The sequence below is a fragment of the Eucyclogobius newberryi genome, unplaced genomic scaffold (genome assembly GCF_026437365.1).
Source record: "Eucyclogobius newberryi isolate DKJ021-1_F unplaced genomic scaffold, fEucNew1.0.hap1 SCAF_184, whole genome shotgun sequence".
Taxonomy (NCBI): domain Eukaryota; kingdom Metazoa; phylum Chordata; class Actinopteri; order Gobiiformes; family Gobiidae; genus Eucyclogobius; species Eucyclogobius newberryi.
In genome coordinates, this window is record NW_027315817.1 from 1 (window position 1) to 12,500 (window position 12,500).

The 12,500-nt window shown below is 45.5% G+C and overlaps 1 protein-coding gene across 1 annotated transcript in view; it reads left to right on the top strand.

Moving 5' to 3' along the window:
* The first annotated feature begins 25 nt into the window (after positions 1–25).
* col6a4a (collagen, type VI, alpha 4a) overlaps positions 26–12,500 on the top strand; it is a 147,303-nt gene continuing 134,828 nt past the window's right edge. The window contains exon 1 of the mRNA XM_072451392.1: positions 26–42. The gene's annotated coding sequence lies outside the window, so the exon portion shown is untranslated. The remainder of the gene's footprint in view (positions 43–12,500) is intronic.

Sequence of the window (12,500 nt, forward strand, 5' to 3'; positions counted from 1 at the left end):
CTGGCTTCAGACCGTACTTGGACCTGTGACTGAGCTGAAGCTGTGAGTCAAACTCTTTTAACTCTCATTTTCTCCTGAAGATTGTGTTGAAGTTTAGTTGTTTAGACCTGGTTTAGACCTGGTTTAGTGTAGTCTGGTTTAGTTGGTAGACCTGGTTAGTCTGGTTTAGTGGTTAGTCCTGTAGTCTGGTTAGTCCTGGTTTATGTCCTGTTTAGTCCTGGTTTAGTCCTGGTTTGGGTTTAGACCTGGTTTAGACCTGGTTTAGACCTGGTTTAGTCCTGGTTTAGACATGGTTAGACCTGGTTTAGACCTGGTTTAGACCTGGTTTAGTCCTGGTTTAGTCCTGGTTTAGACCTGGTTTAGACCTGGTTTAGACCTGGTTTAGTCCTGGTTTAGACCTGGTTACTGTTAGACCTGGTTTAGACCTGGTTTAGTTCCTGGTTTAGTCCTGGTTTTAGACCTGGTTTAGTCCTGGTTTAGACCTGGTTTAGTCCTGGTTTAGACCTGTTTAGTCCTGGTTTAGTCCTGGTTTAGGTCTGGTTTAGACTTGTTTAGACCTGGTTTAGTCCTGGTTTAGTCCTGGTTTAGTCCTGGTTTAGACCTGGTTTAGTCCTGGTTTAGTCCTGGGTTTAGACCTGGTTTTAGTCCTGGTTTAGACCTGGTTTAGTCCTGGTTTAGACCGGTTTTTGTTTTAGACCTGGTTTAGACCTGGTTTAGTCCTGGTTTAGACCTGGTTTAGTCCTGGTTTAGACCTGGTTTAGTCCTGGTTTAGACCTGGTTTAGACCTGTTTAGACCTGGTTTAGACCTGGTTTAGTCCTGGTTTAGACCTGGTTTAGACCTGGTTTAGACCTGGTTTAGACCTGGTTTAGACCTGGTTTAGACCTGTTTAGATCTGGTTTAGATCTGGTTTAGTCCTGGTTTAGACCTGGTTTAGTCCTGGTTTAGTCCTGGTTTAGTCCTGGTTTAGACCTGGTTTAGATCTGGTTAGATCTGGTTTAGTCCTGGTTTAGACCTGTTTAGACCTGGTTTAGACCTGGTTTAGACCTGGTTTAGTCCTGGTTTAGACCTGGTTTAGTCCTGGTTTAGTCCTGGTTTAGACCTGGTTTAGACCTGGTTTAGTCCTGGTTTAGTCCTGGTTTAGTCAGGTCTAGTCCTGGTTTAGACCTGGTTTAGTCCTGGTTTAGACCTGGTTTAGACCTGGTTTAGTCCTGGTTTAGTCCTGGTTTAGTCCTGGTTTAGTCCTGGTTTAGACCTGGTTTAGATCTGGTTTAGATCTGGTTTAGTCCTGGTTTAGTCCTGGTTAGACCTGGTTTAGTCTGGTTTAGTCCTGGTTTAGACCTGGTTTAGACCTGGTTTAGATCTGGTTTAGATCTGGTTTAGTCCTGGTTTAGACCTGGTTTAGTCCTGGTTTAGTCCTGGTTTAGTCCTGGTTTAGACCTGGTTTAGATCTGGTTTAGATCTGGTTTAGTCCTGGTTTAGACCTGGTTTAGACCTGGTTTAGACCTGGTTTAGTCCTGGTTTAGACCTGGTTTAGTCCTGGTTTAGTCCTGGTTTAGACCTGGTTTAGACCTGGTTTAGTCCTGGTTTAGTCCTGGTTTAGACCTGGTTTAGACCCTGGTTTAGACCTGGTTTAGTCCTGGTTTAGTCCTGGTTTAGTCCTGGTTTAGACCTGGTTTAGATCTGGTTTAGATCTGGTTTAGTCCTGGTTTAGACCTGGTTTAGACCTGGTTTAGACCTGGTTTAGACTGGTTTAGACCTGGTTATAGTCCTGGTTTAGACCTGGTTTAGTCCTGGTTTAGTCCTGGTTTAGACCTGGTTTAGACATGGTTTAGACCTGGTTTAGTCCTGGTTTAGTCCTGGTTTAGACCTGGTTTAGACCTGGTTTAGACCTGGTTTAGATCTGGTTTAGATCTGGTTTAGTCCTGAATCTGTATTGATTGCGTGGATTGGATCCAGATGGATCCCGACTTTACATTTGAGGTCGTCATCTCAGTCATGAACCAGGTCCAGAACCAGGTCTAGTCCTGGTCTAGTCCTGGTTTAGACCTGGTTTAGACCTGGTTTAGTCCTGGTTTAGTCCTGGTTTAGTCCAGGTCTAGTCCTGGTTTAGACCTGGTTTAGTCCTGGTTTAGACCTGGTTTAGACCTGGTTTAGTCCTGGTTTAGTCCTGGTTTAGTCCTGGTTTAGACCTGGTTTAGATCGGTTTAGATCTGGTTTAGTCCCTGGTTTAGACCTGGTTTAGACCTGTTAGACCTGGTTTAGACCTGGTTTAGTCCTGGTTTAGACCTGGTTTAGTCCTGGTTTAGTCCTGGTTTAGACCTGGTTTAGACCTGGTTTAGACCTGGTTTAGTCCTGGTTTAGTCCTGGTTTAGACCTGGTTTAGACCTGGTTTAGACCTGGTTTAGTCCTGGTTTAGTCCTGGTTTAGTCCTGGTTTAGACCTGGTTTAGATCTGGTTTAGATCTGGTTTAGTCCTGGTTTAGACCTGGTTTAGACCTGGTTTAGACCTGGTTTAGTCCTGGTTTAGACCTGGTTTAGTCCTGGTTTAGACCTGGTTTAGTCCTGGTTTAGTCCTGGTTTAGACCTGGTTTAGACATGGTTTAGACCTGGTTTAGTCCTGGTTTAGTCCTGGTTTAGACCTGGTTTAGACCTGGTTTAGACCTGGTTTAGATCTGGTTTAGATCTGGTTTAGTCCTGAATCTGTATTTGATTGCGTGGATTGGATCCAGATGGATCCCGACTTTAACATTTGAGGTCGTCATCTCAGTCATGAACCAGGTCCAGAACCAGGTCTAGTCCTGGTCTAGTCCTGGTTTAGACCTGGTTTAGACCTGGTTTAGTCCTGGTTTAGTCCTGGTTTAGTCCAGGTCTAGTCCTGGTTTAGACCTGGTTTAGTCCTGGTTTAGACCTGGTTTAGACCTGGTTTAGACCTGGTTTAGTCCTGGTTTAGTCCTGGTTTAGTCCTGGTTTAGTCCAGGTTTAGTCCAGGTTTAGTCCTGGTTTAGTCCAGGTCCAGTTCTTTCAAAATAAAGTCACGAGCGCGACCAAAGGACCTCAAGTGCAGGACGAGGTCTCCTCACTTGTCTCCTCGTGTTGTGCTGGAGGTCTTCATGACACGCCCCCTCTTTGTGCTGGAGGTCTTCATGACACGCCCCCTCTTTGTGCTGGAGGTCTTCATGACACGCCCCCTCTTTGTGCTGGAGGTCTTCATGACACGCCCCCTCTTTGTGCTGGAGGTCTTCATGACACGCCCCCTCTTTGTGCTGGAGGTCTTCATGACACGCCCCCTCTTTGTGCTGGAGGTCTTCATGACACGCCCCCTCTTTGTGCTGGAGGTCTTCATGACACGCCCCCTCTTTGTGCTGGAGGTCTTCATGACACGCCCCCTCTTTGTGCTGGAGGTCTTCATGACACGCCCCCTCTTTGTGCTGGAGGTCTTCATGACACGCCCCCTCTCATGATCAGTTCCTTGCCCTGTTTGGCCCCTGTGAGGCGCTCTTGTTCTAGGCTCTTCCAGAGGAGCGCCTCACTGTTGTCCCCCTCCTCACCTGGGACTCCCACGAGGCTGGGATTGTTTCAGCGCCTGACCTCCCAAGCTCCGCCTCCTTCCACCTTCAGGCTCACCTCTGTCGAGCTGGGCGCCATTCTCCGGCCACACCTCAGCTCTCAATGAGACCATGAGGGCCAACTGTTGTAAAGATATGCTTTCCATCCTGTCTGGACCTGGGGAGTCCCCACCTGGAACAAGGCTATTGTGGGGGGCGTCCCTCCAGAGCCGTGATAATCATGTTAACAACGTTAGCATTAGCATTAGCTTGTGAAATAGCCTGTTTGCAACAGAAACTATGTCAGCTTTGATTGTTTAGCTGCCAAAGTACAACTTGTCTTATGTGGAAATGTTCCAGAGTGGAGCTTTAACCCTGTTCTGGAGGGATTAATGTTCCAGAGTGGAGCTTTAACCCTGTTCTAGAGGGATAAATGTCCCAGAGTGGAGCTTTAACCCTGTTCTAGAGGGATAAATGTTCCAGAGTGGAGCTTTAACCCTGTTCTGGAGGGATAAATGTCCCAGAGTGGAGCTTTAACCCTGTTCTAGAGGGATTAAAGTTCCAGAGTGGAGCTTTAACCCTGTTCTGGAGGGATAAATGTCCCAGAGTGGAGCTGTAACCCTGTTCTAGAGGGATAAATGTCCCAGAGTGGAGCTTTAACCCTGTTCTAGAGGGATTAATGTTCCAGAGTGGAGCTTTAACCCTGTTCTAGAGGGATAAATGTCCCAGAGTGGAGCTTTAACCCTGTTCTAGAGGGATTAATGTTCCAGAGTGGAGCTTTAACCCTGTTCTAGAGGGATAAATGTCCCAGAGTGGAGCTTTAACCCTGTTCTAGAGGGATAAATATTCCAGAGTGGAGCTTTAACCCTGTTCTAGAGGGATTAATGTTCCAGAGTGGAGCTTTAACCCTGTTCTGGAGGGATTAATGTTCCAGAGTGGAGCTTTAACCCTGTTCTAGAGGGATTAATGTTCCAGAGTGGAGCTTTAACCCTGTTCTAGAGGGATAAATGTCCCAGAGTGGAGCTTTAACCCTGTTCTAGAGGGATTAATGTTCCAGAGTGGAGCTTTAACCCTGTTCTAGAGGGATAAATGTCCCAGAGTGGAGCTTTAACCCTGTTCTAGAGGGATAAATATTCCAGAGTGGAGCTTTAACCCTGTTCTAGAGGGATTAATGTTCCAGAGTGGAGCTTTAACCCTGTTCTGGAGGGATTAATGTTCCAGAGTGGAGCTTTAACCCTGTTCTAGAGGGATTAATGTTCCAGAGTGGAGCTTTAACCCTGTTCTAGAGGGATTAATGTTCCAGAGTGGAGCTTTAACCCTGTTCTGGAGGGATAAATGTCCCAGAGTGGAGCTTTAACCCTGTTCTAGAGGGATAAATGTTCCAGAGTGGAGCTTTAACCCTGTTCTAGAGGGATTAATGTTCCATAGTGGAGCTTTAACCCTGTTCTAGAGGGATAAATATTCCAGAGTGGAGCTGTAACCCTGTTCTAGAGGGATAAATGTTCCAGAGTGGAGCTTTAACCCTGTTCTAGAGAGATAAATATTCCAGAGTAGAGCTTTAACCCTGTTCTAGAGAGATAAATGTTCCAGAGTGGAGCTTTAACCCTGTTCTAGAGGGATTAATGTTCCATAGTGGAGCTTTAACCCTGTTCTAGAGGGATAAATGTTCCAGAGTGGAGCTTTAACCCTGTTCTGGAGGGATAAATGTTCCAGAGTGGAGCTTTAACCCTGTTCTGGAGGGATAAATATTCCAGAATGGAGCTTTAACCCTGTTCTGGAGGGATAAATATTCCAGAGTGGAGCTTTAACCCTGTTCTGGAGGGATTAATGTTCCAGAGTGGAGCTTTAACCCTGTTCTAGAGGGATAAATGTCCCAGAGTGGAGCTTTAACCCTGTTCTAGAGGGATAAATGTTCCAGAGTGGAGCTTTAACCCTGTTCTGGAGGGATAAATGTCCCAGAGTGGAGCTTTAACCCTGTTCTAGAGGGATTAAAGTTCCAGAGTGGAGCTTTAACCCTGTTCTGGAGGGATAAATGTCCCAGAGTGGAGCTGTAACCCTGTTCTAGAGGGATAAATGTCCCAGAGTGGAGCTTTAACCCTGTTCTAGAGGGATTAATGTTCCAGAGTGGAGCTTTAACCCTGTTCTAGAGGGATAAATGTCCCAGAGTGGAGCTTTAACCCTGTTCTAGAGGGATTAATGTTCCAGAGTGGAGCTTTAACCCTGTTCTAGAGGGATAAATGTCCCAGAGTGGAGCTTTAACCCTGTTCTAGAGGGATAAATATTCCAGAGTGGAGCTTTAACCCTGTTCTAGAGGGATTAATGTTCCAGAGTGGAGCTTTAACCCTGTTCTGGAGGGATTAATGTTCCAGAGTGGAGCTTTAACCCTGTTCTAGAGGGATTAATGTTCCAGAGTGGAGCTTTAACCCTGTTCTAGAGGGATAAATGTCCCAGAGTGGAGCTTTAACCCTGTTCTAGAGGGATTAATGTTCCAGAGTGGAGCTTTAACCCTGTTCTAGAGGGATAAATGTCCCAGAGTGGAGCTTTAACCCTGTTCTAGAGGGATAAATATTCCAGAGTGGAGCTTTAACCCTGTTCTAGAGGGATTAATGTTCCAGAGTGGAGCTTTAACCCTGTTCTGGAGGGATTAATGTTCCAGAGTGGAGCTTTAACCCTGTTCTAGAGGGATTAATGTTCCAGAGTGGAGCTTTAACCCTGTTCTAGAGGGATTAATGTTCCAGAGTGGAGCTTTAACCCTGTTCTGGAGGGATAAATGTCCCAGAGTGGAGCTTTAACCCTGTTCTAGAGGGATAAATGTTCCAGAGTGGAGCTTTAACCCTGTTCTAGAGGGATTAATGTTCCATAGTGGAGCTTTAACCCTGTTCTAGAGGGATAAATATTCCAGAGTGGAGCTGTAACCCTGTTCTAGAGGGATAAATGTTCCAGAGTGGAGCTTTAACCCTGTTCTAGAGAGATAAATATTCCAGAGTAGAGCTTTAACCCTGTTCTAGAGAGATAAATGTTCCAGAGTGGAGCTTTAACCCTGTTCTAGAGGGATTAATGTTCCATAGTGGAGCTTTAACCCTGTTCTAGAGGGATAAATGTTCCAGAGTGGAGCTTTAACCCTGTTCTGGAGGGATAAATATTCCAGAGTGGAGCTTTAACCCTGTTCTGGAGGGATTAATGTTCCAGAGTGGAGCTTTAACCCTGTTCTAGAGGGATAAATGTCCCAGAGTGGAGCTTTAACCCTGTTCTAGAGGGATAAATGTTCCAGAGTGGAGCTTTAACCCTGTTCTGGAGGGATAAATGTCCCAGAGTGGAGCTTTAACCCTGTTCTAGAGGGATTAAAGTTCCAGAGTGGAGCTTTAACCCTGTTCTGGAGGGATAAATGTCCCAGAGTGGAGCTGTAACCCTGTTCTAGAGGGATAAATGTCCCAGAGTGGAGCTTTAACCCTGTTCTAGAGGGATTAATGTTCCAGAGTGGAGCTTTAACCCTGTTCTAGAGGGATAAATGTCCCAGAGTGGAGCTTTAACCCTGTTCTAGAGGGATTAATGTTCCAGAGTGGAGCTTTAACCCTGTTCTAGAGGGATAAATGTCCCAGAGTGGAGCTTTAACCCTGTTCTAGAGGGATAAATATTCCAGAGTGGAGCTTTAACCCTGTTCTAGAGGGATTAATGTTCCAGAGTGGAGCTTTAACCCTGTTCTGGAGGGATTAATGTTCCAGAGTGGAGCTTTAACCCTGTTCTAGAGGGATTAATGTTCCAGAGTGGAGCTTTAACCCTGTTCTAGAGGGATAAATGTCCCAGAGTGGAGCTTTAACCCTGTTCTAGAGGGATTAATGTTCCAGAGTGGAGCTTTAACCCTGTTCTAGAGGGATAAATGTCCCAGAGTGGAGCTTTAACCCTGTTCTAGAGGGATAAATATTCCAGAGTGGAGCTTTAACCCTGTTCTAGAGGGATTAATGTTCCAGAGTGGAGCTTTAACCCTGTTCTGGAGGGATTAATGTTCCAGAGTGGAGCTTTAACCCTGTTCTAGAGGGATTAATGTTCCAGAGTGGAGCTTTAACCCTGTTCTAGAGGGATTAATGTTCCAGAGTGGAGCTTTAACCCTGTTCTGGAGGGATAAATGTCCCAGAGTGGAGCTTTAACCCTGTTCTAGAGGGATAAATGTTCCAGAGTGGAGCTTTAACCCTGTTCTAGAGGGATTAATGTTCCATAGTGGAGCTTTAACCCTGTTCTAGAGGGATAAATATTCCAGAGTGGAGCTGTAACCCTGTTCTAGAGGGATAAATGTTCCAGAGTGGAGCTTTAACCCTGTTCTAGAGAGATAAATATTCCAGAGTAGAGCTTTAACCCTGTTCTAGAGAGATAAATGTTCCAGAGTGGAGCTTTAACCCTGTTCTAGAGGGATTAATGTTCCATAGTGGAGCTTTAACCCTGTTCTAGAGGGATAAATGTTCCAGAGTGGAGCTTTAACCCTGTTCTGGAGGGATAAATGTTCCAGAGTGGAGCTTTAACCCTGTTCTGGAGGGATAAATATTCCAGAATGGAGCTTTAACCCTGTTCTGGAGGGATAAATATTCCAGAGTGGAGCTTTAACCCTGTTCTGGAGGGATTAATGTTCCAGAGTGGAGCTTTAACCCTGTTCTAGAGGGATAAATGTCCCAGAGTGGAGCTTTAACCCTGTTCTAGAGGGATAAATGTTCCAGAGTGGAGCTTTAACCCTGTTCTGGAGGGATAAATGTCCCAGAGTGGAGCTTTAACCCTGTTCTAGAGGGATTAAAGTTCCAGAGTGGAGCTTTAACCCTGTTCTGGAGGGATAAATGTCCCAGAGTGGAGCTGTAACCCTGTTCTAGAGGGATAAATGTCCCAGAGTGGAGCTTTAACCCTGTTCTAGAGGGATTAATGTTCCAGAGTGGAGCTTTAACCCTGTTCTAGAGGGATAAATGTCCCAGAGTGGAGCTTTAACCCTGTTCTAGAGGGATTAATGTTCCAGAGTGGAGCTTTAACCCTGTTCTAGAGGGATAAATGTCCCAGAGTGGAGCTTTAACCCTGTTCTAGAGGGATAAATATTCCAGAGTGGAGCTTTAACCCTGTTCTAGAGGGATTAATGTTCCAGAGTGGAGCTTTAACCCTGTTCTGGAGGGATTAATGTTCCAGAGTGGAGCTTTAACCCTGTTCTAGAGGGATTAATGTTCCAGAGTGGAGCTTTAACCCTGTTCTAGAGGGATAAATGTCCCAGAGTGGAGCTTTAACCCTGTTCTAGAGGGATTAATGTTCCAGAGTGGAGCTTTAACCCTGTTCTAGAGGGATAAATGTCCCAGAGTGGAGCTTTAACCCTGTTCTAGAGGGATAAATATTCCAGAGTGGAGCTTTAACCCTGTTCTAGAGGGATTAATGTTCCAGAGTGGAGCTTTAACCCTGTTCTGGAGGGATTAATGTTCCAGAGTGGAGCTTTAACCCTGTTCTAGAGGGATTAATGTTCCAGAGTGGAGCTTTAACCCTGTTCTAGAGGGATTAATGTTCCAGAGTGGAGCTTTAACCCTGTTCTGGAGGGATAAATGTCCCAGAGTGGAGCTTTAACCCTGTTCTAGAGGGATAAATGTTCCAGAGTGGAGCTTTAACCCTGTTCTAGAGGGATTAATGTTCCATAGTGGAGCTTTAACCCTGTTCTAGAGGGATAAATATTCCAGAGTGGAGCTGTAACCCTGTTCTAGAGGGATAAATGTTCCAGAGTGGAGCTTTAACCCTGTTCTAGAGAGATAAATATTCCAGAGTAGAGCTTTAACCCTGTTCTAGAGAGATAAATGTTCCAGAGTGGAGCTTTAACCCTGTTCTAGAGGGATTAATGTTCCATAGTGGAGCTTTAACCCTGTTCTAGAGGGATAAATGTTCCAGAGTGGAGCTTTAACCCTGTTCTGGAGGGATAAATGTTCCAGAGTGGAGCTTTAACCCTGTTCTGGAGGGATAAATATTCCAGAATGGAGCTTTAACCCTGTTCTGGAGGGATAAATATTCCAGAGTGGAGCTTTAACCCTGTTCTGGAGGGATTAATGTTCCAGAGTGGAGCTTTAACCCTGTTCTAGAGGGATAAATGTCCCAGAGTGGAGCTTTAACCCTGTTCTAGAGGGATAAATGTTCCAGAGTGGAGCTTTAACCCTGTTCTGGAGGGATAAATGTCCCAGAGTGGAGCTTTAACCCTGTTCTAGAGGGATTAAAGTTCCAGAGTGGAGCTTTAACCCTGTTCTGGAGGGATAAATGTCCCAGAGTGGAGCTGTAACCCTGTTCTAGAGGGATAAATGTCCCAGAGTGGAGCTTTAACCCTGTTCTAGAGGGATTAATGTTCCAGAGTGGAGCTTTAACCCTGTTCTAGAGGGATAAATGTCCCAGAGTGGAGCTTTAACCCTGTTCTAGAGGGATTAATGTTCCAGAGTGGAGCTTTAACCCTGTTCTAGAGGGATAAATGTCCCAGAGTGGAGCTTTAACCCTGTTCTAGAGGGATAAATATTCCAGAGTGGAGCTTTAACCCTGTTCTAGAGGGATTAATGTTCCAGAGTGGAGCTTTAACCCTGTTCTGGAGGGATTAATGTTCCAGAGTGGAGCTTTAACCCTGTTCTAGAGGGATTAATGTTCCAGAGTGGAGCTTTAACCCTGTTCTAGAGGGATAAATGTCCCAGAGTGGAGCTTTAACCCTGTTCTAGAGGGATTAATGTTCCAGAGTGGAGCTTTAACCCTGTTCTAGAGGGATAAATGTCCCAGAGTGGAGCTTTAACCCTGTTCTAGAGGGATAAATATTCCAGAGTGGAGCTTTAACCCTGTTCTAGAGGGATTAATGTTCCAGAGTGGAGCTTTAACCCTGTTCTGGAGGGATTAATGTTCCAGAGTGGAGCTTTAACCCTGTTCTAGAGGGATTAATGTTCCAGGGTGGAGCTTTAACCCTGTTCTAGAGGGATTAATGTTCCAGAGTGGAGCTTTAACCCTGTTCTGGAGGGATAAATGTCCCAGAGTGGAGCTTTAACCCTGTTCTAGAGGGATAAATGTTCCAGAGTGGAGCTTTAACCCTGTTCTAGAGGGATTAATGTTCCATAGTGGAGCTTTAACCCTGTTCTAGAGGGATAAATATTCCAGAGTGGAGCTGTAACCCTGTTCTAGAGGGATAAATGTTCCAGAGTGGAGCTTTAACCCTGTTCTAGAGAGATAAATATTCCAGAGTAGAGCTTTAACCCTGTTCTAGAGAGATAAATGTTCCAGAGTGGAGCTTTAACCCTGTTCTAGAGGGATTAATGTTCCATAGTGGAGCTTTAACCCTGTTCTAGAGGGATAAATGTTCCAGAGTGGAGCTTTAACCCTGTTCTGGAGGGATAAATGTTCCAGAGTGGAGCTTTAACCCTGTTCTGGAGGGATAAATATTCCAGAATGGAGCTTTAACCCTGTTCTGGAGGGATAAATATTCCAGAGTGGAGCTTTAACCCTGTTCTAGAGGGATTAATGTTCCAGAGTGGAGCTTTAACCCTGTTCTGGAGGGATTAATGTTCCAGAGTGGAGCTTTAACCCTGTTCTAGAGGGATAAATGTCCCAGAGTGGAGCTTTAACCCTGTTCTGGAGGGATAAATATTCCAGAGTGGAGCTTTAACCCTGTTCTAGAGGGATTAATGTTCCAGAGTGGAGCTTTAACCCTGTTCTGGAGGGATTAATGTTCCAGAGTGGAGCTTTAACCCTGTTCTAGAGGGATTAATGTTCCAGAGTGGAGCTTTAACCCTGTTCTAGAGGGATTAATGTTCCAGAGTGGAGCTTTAACCCTGTTCTGGAGGGATAAATATTCCAGAATGGAGCTTTAACCCTGTTCTGGAGGGATAAATGTTCCAGAGTGGAGCTTTAACCCTGTTCTGGAGGGATTAATGTTCCAGAGTAGAGCTTTAACCCTGTTCTGGAGGGATTAATGTTCCAGAGTGGAGCTTTAACCCTGTTCTGGAGGGATAAATATTCCAGAGTGGAGCTTTAACCCTGTTCTAGAGGGATTAATGTTCCAGAGTGGAGCTTTAACCCTGTTCTGGAGGGATTAATGTTCCAGAGTAGAGCTTTAACCCTGTTCTGGAGGGATTAATGTTCCAGAGTAGAGCTTTAACCCTGTTCTGGAGGGATTAATGTTCCAGAGTGGAGCTTTAACCCTGTTCTGGAGGGATAAATATTCCAGAGTGGAGCTTTAACCCTGTTCTAGAGGGATTAATGTTCCAGAGTGGAGCTTTAACCCTGTTCTGGAGGGATTAATGTTCCAGAGTGGAGCTTTAACCCTGTTCTAGAGGGATTAATGTTCCAGAGTGGAGCTTTAACCCTGTTCTAGAGGGATTAATGTTCCAGAGTGGAGCTTTAACCCTGTTCTGGAGGGATAAATATTCCAGAATGGAGCTTTAACCCTGTTCTGGAGGGATAAATGTTCCAGAGTGGAGCTTTAACCCTGTTCTGGACGGATTAATGTTCCAGAGTAGAGCTTTAACCCTGTTCTGGAGGGATTAATGTTCCAGAGTGGAGCTTTAACCCGGTTCTAGAGGGATAAATGTTCCAGAGTGGAGCTTTAACCCTGTTCTAGAGGGATTAATGTTCCAGAGTGGAGCTTTAGTCTCTCTCCCTCTGCAGAGCTCACAACACTGTTCCACTTTGTGATGTCATTAGGTGTAGCTCCTGTCCTGGAGCATCACAGATGTAAACACATTTCCCATCAGGCCTTGAGGCAAAGTACATGAGGCTAACGAGCTTCATGCAGTTAAGCAGCGACGCCTCACAGCCACAAGGTCCTGGGTTCAACTCCTCCAAACAAAACATGCAGAAGAATCCTCCAGACCCAAACCAGGCTGTAGTCCAGACCCGGCTCAAGTCTCAGGTCCAGACCAGACCTAGCTGTGGACCAGACCTGGTCCAGATTAGGCTGTGGTCCAGACCTGGTCCAGACCTGGTCCAGAC